Here is a 7,029-nt window from a genome sequence, read left to right on the forward strand (position 1 = left end):
CACACACACACACCCCATATTTAGATCAAATATTTAAATCTAGTTTCTATACCCATCAGTTGTAACCCTGTAGAATCAATTTACTATTATGAAGATGAGCCTACACACAAGCGACTTATGTAGATCCAACTTTCTAGCCTTAATTCAAGTCTTTATTTCTTATCTATACATTGCATATGGACACATATTTTCCTTTTTACTATATCTATTCACTGATCCTTTAGATCAATCCTAAGCCATTTATGAAACTGTTACAACAGTTTGCCAATACACTACATAAAAAAGAAGCCCTTAATTTGAACATTTTAAACTTTTTATACCATCCGGCCCTAGGGGTTTATACTTCAATTCAAAAGAAATCTATCAATGAGATATCAAGATGAATAAAAAGCCTCGAGAACACTAGACATGGGTAATTTAACCCCGAGCCAGATAAATCTCATGTCCATAATCCAACATCCACATCAGTATATCCTCAAAACTACTACCAGAATACTATATCCACAATCTGAGCAGAGTGTTAGAAACAATCTTAGTGTATTTTGCTTCAAACCGACCGTAACTCCACGTGACAGACAATACGTAACATCAACAAGAATCATCAAAAGAAATATCCACAGGGCTTATATTCTACAGTCTACATCACTTAAGAATGTCAAAAACTTGATTTCAAACCTCCACTTAAAAATAGCATGAACCTAATCTGTTCTCTTAAACTTCAACACATAAAAGGCAACAATATACGTGGAATCCAAGACAATGTTCATAGAAAAGGAAATGCCTTACATCTTTAGATAATCTCCACTCCCAAATTTAGCCCCTATGTGGTCCCTATCATCTTAGACTAAACTCCTTCCATAACAATACCAAAAAATCAATGTCCTAATGGAAGGGACGATCTAAAAACGACCCAACATGTCACTAGTTCAACCAAAACAAACCAAACAAAGATACGACAAGAAAAGCCACGGAAGAACCTAAAGACGAAAGGACTGTCTAAGAAAGATAATTTTAAAGATTAAAGCTTTCCTGCATCGGCAAACATTCCAGCACAGCACATCCTATCCTGCCTCCAAGCTTCTGCCTGAACACAATTCATTACAAATAAAAATATTGGCATCAAACATAAATATTATTTTTCAAAGACATATACAGGTAAAATTCAAAAAGCACTCCATTTACCAGTAGTCATCTAGCCTAGTAGTGATATCGACCGCCATAAGGCCGTTCACCACCATACGGCCTGTCACCCCCATAAGGACGATCACCGCCATAAGGTCTGTCACCGCCATAAGGTCGATCACTGTCATAAGGCCCGCCACCATAAGATCCAGTGCCATAAGGACGACCACCTCCATAAGAGCGGTCACCCCCATAGTAAGATGAATACTGCAAATAGTAAGCTGGATGTCAAAGTGCCAAATAATAAGATAAATACTGAATACATGCATAAACATGAAAGGAATAAAATTACACACGTCATAGTTGTAATAGTCACGTGAAGGACCACCACCTCCGCCTCCTGAATATCAGAAAGATATGAATTGATTTTAAAATAGTATAAATCAAATTGGCTAATAATTATTTATAAACTAAACTTTAAACCTCGATAATGAGCTCCTGGAACTGAAATAGCCGGATTAGAGTAATCCAAACGAGGCCGGCCCCTGCTTGGCTCAGCGTAGCCAGAATCCGGTTCCTAAAAGCCAAAAAGAATTACTGGTTTCAGACAAGAAAATCAATCAAGCATTAAAAAAATTAAATTGAAAACAATGAGAGGACTTTACTGCAAAATATGGACGTTTCATTCCATGTGAAGCATCTCCATAAGCGTGAGGGTCTTCATAGGGCCTCCCCGCATAAGGTCTGCTAAACTGTTCTTCAGGCAAATAAGGTTGTCCTCTCATTGGCATAGAATAATCACGGTGCATATTAGCACCATACCTGGGTCTATCCACATCATATCTTGGTGGCTCATAGCCTTGACCATATGGCTGATGTGGACCCCTGAAGTCATCCCACCTCCCTCCTACAAAAGCAAGCTCATCTGTTATCAATGCATTTCAACAAAATAAACAAAGTAAAGATATAATAATAAATATACAAAATAGTTACCAAAACTATGGCTCCCTCTAAAAGGAGGACGGGGCCCAATAGGTGGGTAATCTTCTACAAATCCCATATCTCGAGTTTGACCAGGTCCATGGTGATATAACCCCCTGCCTCGTTGAATGTTTCCTCGGTCGGAAGATAGCGTGCCTCTTCCAAAGCCCCTCCCTGTAATCCAAATAAATAAGATACCTTATAACTAAAAGAAACTATATTTCTGAATATTATATATATTATATGTACCAGGGCTTGGAAAGGCAGCACCACTACCATGACCAATTCTAAATCCACCTGCGACTGCACCTTTCACAGCCTGAGTTTTAGGCAACGGATTCGAAAGCCTTGCTTTCACTTTTATCTAGACACAACATAACTTGTTAGTTCATTAAAAAACATAATTACAATACAAGCTACACAATGAATATGCCCTTGCCTTGTCATCACCAAGCTGTCTTTTATTTATGCCATCAATGCAAGCAAGAGCAGCTTCATGAGTAGAGAAATCAACAAATCCAAAATCTTTCCTCTTGGCAGTTGACATGTTTCGTGTCATGCTCAATTGTACCATAGGTTTTTAAGTGATCGCGAACAATGTCTTCATCCCAATGAGGTGGCAGCCCGTCAACAAAAACCGACTTAACCTGAGCCAAAACCTCTGGGTCCGGCTCACGCAACGGTTCAGCAAAAGCTACTTTGGCAGTTCGATCAGGAAGACCGAAAATAGCATCAGGCTTTTGAAGCCTTCTAAAAGCAAGCATTGCATCAGGGCGACCTGAAAACTCAAGGAATGCAAAACCACGGCTCAATCCTTCGTGTTGTGGATCAGGAACAACTGTGATCCTTTCAACACCTTCAATGCCATAATCCTTTAGCTTTTGTCTTATCTGTCATCATTGAACTGTTATTAGCGTGTCGTGCAAAAAAAACACAGAAAGAAATTTAAAACTAAAAGCTTACAGCTTCCTTTGTCCATGTATTGCATATATTCCCCAAGAACAAAGTATCATTATCTTCACTTGGTGTGGTCCCACATCGTTTTCCATGTATCTGCCAACAGATTTTATTTAGAGATTTACAGTAAGACATTTAAAACAAAGAAGTAATATGTTAAAGAGTGAAATATCAAACATACAACAGGATTTTTCATTTCTGCTAAAGCACGGGCAACTTGTTCCTTATTAGCAAATCTCACAAATGCATATCCCCTGTTCTTATTAGTTGTGAGATCTTTATGCATTCGAACTTCCACAACCTCACCAGCATATTGAAAAACTTTCTTTATTTCCTCTTCTGTAGCATCACGGTCCAATCCACCAACAAATACCTCAAGTTCTTTCCTTCTCTTTCGCTCCTCTGCAGCCTCTGTAAATTCTTCATGTTCTCGAAACCGTAACTCATCATGTTCCTCTACCTTCATGTCTGCCAGCTCATCTTCATCATCATCGCTAATGTCCTTATCCTTATCCTCATCACTAAAACATAAACGCTCTTGTGAATCTTCTTCCCTAAATTCATCACTAATACCTTTTTCCATATCAACAGGCTCAGATTGCTCCACTTTATCTTCATTAATTTCTGTTGGCACTTGTTTATTTTCAACATTTATATCTTTATCTAATGTGATTTCCTGATTCTCAGCTTGTTTCTCAACATCAGGTTCCTCAATCTCAAAGGGCTCTTCATCATCCATTTCATTATTTTCTTTGTCAACCACTTTCTCCTCTTCTAAAACTGGTTCCTGAAATTCTGAAGCTTTATTTTCCGTTTCCACCTTTTCTTTCTCACCCCCTTCTGGTTCATGAAAATCAGATCTTTCAGGCATTAAACTATCTTCAACAGAAGGTTGAACATCAGTGGCATCTTCAACATCCTTCATAGCATCTTCAACTTTCACAGCATCCTTATCATATTTCAGGGACACGCCAACATCATTTGGACTCGATTCTTCCTGCTTAACATGCACTTCACTGTTATCCTGTTCGATGCTAACCGAAGCAGGAGGTGTCTTGGCATCACCAGATTTAGTTTTTTTCCTGATCACAGTCCTTTTAACTACTCTCTTAACAGTTCTTTTATTTCCAGATTTTGTTCCAGGCATTACTTTTACTGCGTCATCCTCAACCTTTACTTCTTCAACTGCAAAAATCACAACTTATAACTTGCACAAAAAAAGCCCACAAAGGCAAAAACTATAATACCAAAACAAAAATAATCACGGATCCTAGTAACTGAATGACATAACGAGTTTATAACAACAAAACAACCAATCAACGTACTGTTTGATAAGAACAAATAGTGAAAACAACACATTAACCTAGTAACAGATTAACATCACAAGTTAATAACAATAAAGCAACTAAACAGGTGGAAACACTGCATGTGAGTCAACGTAAAGACTACAATCTCGAACATTCATTAACGCCATGAATTAGGAATACAAACAAGCCGAGCCATTCGCGAGCTTCTCAAGATCAGACCAATAAAAAGCTCGAAACGAGCTGAGCTTTTCAAGCCCGGGCCTCAAATAATACTCGGTTAGTTATCGAGCCCGATCTCAATCCTTGTATGGGAAGCTCGTTTAAGCTCAACAAACCTTGTGTAATATTAAGTTTGACCTCTTTTAGACTTTCCATTTACTAATTTCACGCTGCACAGCCGGGTTAGAGCTAAACTTAGGTTTTTCTCGAAATATATAAAAACAATTAAACACATATATAAATAAATTAACTAACTAACTAATATTACAATAAATTAGCCGAGCCGGAGCTTGAAAAAACGACTGAAAACGAGTGGAGTTCGATTGCTATGGTTATAAGTAAACAGAAACCTAAATTGAGGATTAATGAGTAATACCTGGAGGTGTTGTGGTGGCAGTGGCATCGTTGGTTGCGACGGCTTTCCCTCGGGTAGAGGGAGCACGTTTCGGTGCAAAGGATGAGTCGGATGGTGTGGGAGGGGTTTTAGTGGCGGATTTTCTGGCCGGAGGTGGTGATTTGGGATTGTCGGCATTGCGAGTTCTCATAATCAATCAAATTGAACCAATTGTTGAAGATTCGAATGAATAGAAATTGGGATTGGAATTGGTATTGAATTAGACGATGGTGATGGAAACTGGAAAATTAAACCCTAGGTATTGGAGTACGAGAGAATTGGGGTTTCTGGGTTGAGTAGAAAACGGTGATGACCGGTTGAATGTTTAGTTTTTGGGGTCTTAAGTTCCTCAACTAACGTTTTATTTTCTTTCTTTGGGAAAATAAAAAATAATAAGATTTACGATACTGGAACCAAAACAAAACGCGTTGATTATACTAGAATTCGGTCGGTTTCCGTCATGTTCATTACCTTAACGGAACTAAAACAAAACTGACATTCGTCGGTTTTCGTAACGTTTGTTACGGATCGAAACTAAAAAAACAAAAATGATCATTAAGGTGTCACAAAGTTGTCCAATCAGGACTTTGAGAACCCAAACTTTGTAATTGTATTATATAATTATAATTCATAAAAGGTTGGTGCAAACATGAATAAATTTCACAACTAGAAAGCAATTATATATGTGTTCAAAACAGGTTGGGTTTATGAAAGACACACACTTTGTCAATTGGAGGTAGGGTTGTGCTGATCAAATTGGTCCTCGAGAGTTTGTCGGTTTACTATTTTTCCTTGTTCAAAGATCATGGCAAAGTGATGGAAGAACCGGAATGTATTATAAAGAGATTTATTTGGAGTGGGTCTAATAGCACAAACAAAATGCATTGGGTGGCGTGGGATAGGTCACTCTTCCAAAAAATAGAGGGGGTCTCGGTCTATCAAGACTTAGCGACATTAATAATTCACTTACAGGGGCGGACCCACTACCATCCGAAGGTTGCCAGCCGCCCCCCTTAAGATTAAACAGCTTAACGCCCCCCCCCCCCCCCCCCCCCGCGCGTAAAGTTTTACAATTGGCCCCCTTAAAGACAGAAAGAAGACTAAGATGTTGAAGGAGATCTAGAACTCTGATTTAGTCTGGTCATTGGCTGCTCCGACAAACTAGTTAAAGGGGTAAGTGGTAAGTTGGTAAATTGTGCCTAATACAACCATACTAACATGTGCTAAATTGGGCCCACACCCACAGCACAATTTCAAACGATAGCTTAATTACTTTATTTTTACTTTTTCCACGATAAATAAATAAACCCTTCAATTTTGCACATTGGTTTGCAGGCACATATTGACATACAAAAACATAAAGTAATATTACTTCTTGGTCATAATTCGTTTTTTATATGTTTTTCCGGTGCATGCTGCTTACGGTGCGCGCATATAATGTATATATGTGTGAACCCTCGGGTGGGCAAAAGTTAGATTGCACTAATTTTGACTTTATTTTACTAATCTCGTGAAAATACCGTTAAAAGTGGCGTAAGGTTAATCAGACATCATGTGGTGGCGTTGATAGTCGAAAGACAAAGGTACATGCACCAATCGGCGGTGTCCCGATAGTTGAGTGTTATGTGCCTTATGTCCAATGCTTGATGTAAAATTACTATCGAGTTGGGGGTCTCATCGGAAGCAGTCTCTCTATTCCTACGAGGTAGAGGTAAGACTGTCTATATCTCACCCTCATCAGACCCTACCATAGTTTTGCTATTAGTGGGATATACTGAGTACGATGATGATGATAACTAATATGTTTTTCCTTTTACTTAGTTGATGGTTTATTAATTTTGTTAATATGTTTTGTACTTCATACTTCATATTAATTTATTTAGCCTGTTGATTTCTTCATTGTTAATTATGATTTGTTTACATTTTTAGTTCATCTTTTAATTTATAGTTTATTGCTTTGTACAAAAAATATATTTTCTATATATAACTAGAAAAACTTATCACTTATCTTTTCTCGTTAGCTATATACAATATAATTATAATCACCAT

At 37.9% G+C, this 7,029-nt stretch overlaps 1 pseudogene across 1 annotated transcript; it reads right to left on the bottom strand.

Annotated features, from left to right (window-relative positions):
- Positions 1–5,131, bottom strand: LOC143530514 (uncharacterized; annotated as a pseudogene). The gene is made up of 11 exons (XR_013134865.1): positions 4,963–5,131; positions 3,242–4,245; positions 3,067–3,156; positions 2,543–2,993; positions 2,353–2,467; positions 2,116–2,277; positions 1,788–2,029; positions 1,606–1,699; positions 1,479–1,522; positions 1,183–1,389; positions 1–1,084 (listed from the first exon to the last, which is right to left on the bottom strand). The product of XR_013134865.1 is annotated as an uncharacterized LOC143530514 (transcript).
- Positions 5,132–7,029: the final 1,898 nt, after the last annotated feature.

Source organism: Bidens hawaiensis, unplaced genomic scaffold (assembly GCF_021521415.1).
Source record: "Bidens hawaiensis isolate Kalapana, Puna unplaced genomic scaffold, B.hawaiensis_p1.1 tig00008947_1, whole genome shotgun sequence".
NCBI lineage: Eukaryota > Viridiplantae > Streptophyta > Magnoliopsida > Asterales > Asteraceae > Bidens > Bidens hawaiensis.